This window comes from Canis lupus, unplaced genomic scaffold (genome assembly GCF_011100685.1).
Source record: "Canis lupus familiaris isolate Mischka breed German Shepherd unplaced genomic scaffold, alternate assembly UU_Cfam_GSD_1.0 chrUn_S1624H1815, whole genome shotgun sequence".
Taxonomy (NCBI): Eukaryota; Metazoa; Chordata; class Mammalia; order Carnivora; family Canidae; genus Canis; species Canis lupus.
In genome coordinates, this window is record NW_023330466.1 from 3396 (window position 1) to 4403 (window position 1008).

A 1008-nucleotide genomic window follows, 5' to 3' on the forward strand; every position below is an offset into this window, starting at 1 on the left:
TAAAATCCTTAAAAAAAAAAAGAAAGAAATCTTGAATTCCCAAAGCCTTACTCTGCAATATACCCTGTTAACACGTAGCCACATTTGCTCCTCCACGCTCTTCCTCCTCCACCTGCTGCAATAGGAGAAAATGGTGCCGGTTTGGTGTGGAGCATTGGTATTTCTGGAAAGCCTGAAGCTAAGCTGGCTTGCGGTTGGAAGCTATTCGTGTCCGTTTGCCAAAGAGTACTTCAGGCAGGGAGATCTGAAAACTTTCAGCTACGCCAAAAGTTGGGAGAGGGATGGATTTCCGTCAGGAAAATTAGGTTGGGGCAAAGGGAAGGAACTGGTCTGCGAAGGCAGCCTCAAAAATTGAGAGAGCAGCTGCCGGCTCTGCCGGGTCGAGCGCACGTGATGTAATGCCGGGAGGTGGAGTATGCAGATTTAAGACAAGGAGCCTTTGGGGTCGTGTTTACTGGAAAAATGTGTATGATTATCTGCTGTTACCAATAGTAAGATATATAGTACAAAAATCTCGTTTTCCATGTCAGTACTTGTAGATAAAGGCCAATTAAGTCGTTTCGGGAGTGACCCCAACCTTAGAGTGGTGTGCGCAGGAGCGGGTATTGCTGTGTTCTTTCTCACCTCATACTTACCTGGCAGGGGAGATACCATGATCACGAAGGTGGTTTTCCCAGGGCGAGGCTCATCCATTGCACTCCGGATGTGCTGACCCCTGCGATTTCCCCAAATGTGGGAAACTCGACTGCATAATTTGGTGGTAGTGGGGACTGCGTTCGCGCTCTCCCCTGTATAAGTTGTTGAACCAGCAGAAATTTGGTAATTTGTCTTTTCGGAGTAGATAAGGGATTGTATGACGCAGCATTTGTTTTATTTTTTTAAGCTAGAAAATTTTATTCAAGGGATCTCTGGGTGGCATAGCGGTTTGGCCACCTGCCTTTGGCCCAGGGGCGATCCTGGAGACCTAGGATCGAATCCCACATTGGGCTCCCGGTGCACGGAGCCTGC

At 48.0% G+C, this 1008-nt stretch overlaps 1 non-coding gene across 1 annotated transcript; it reads left to right on the plus strand.

The window, feature by feature from the left end:
- Positions 1-627: 627 nt before the first annotated feature.
- On the plus strand, positions 628-790 carry LOC119873474. The gene has a single exon (XR_005386896.1). It is a non-coding gene; the product is annotated as a U1 spliceosomal RNA (small nuclear RNA).
- Positions 791-1008: the final 218 nt, after the last annotated feature.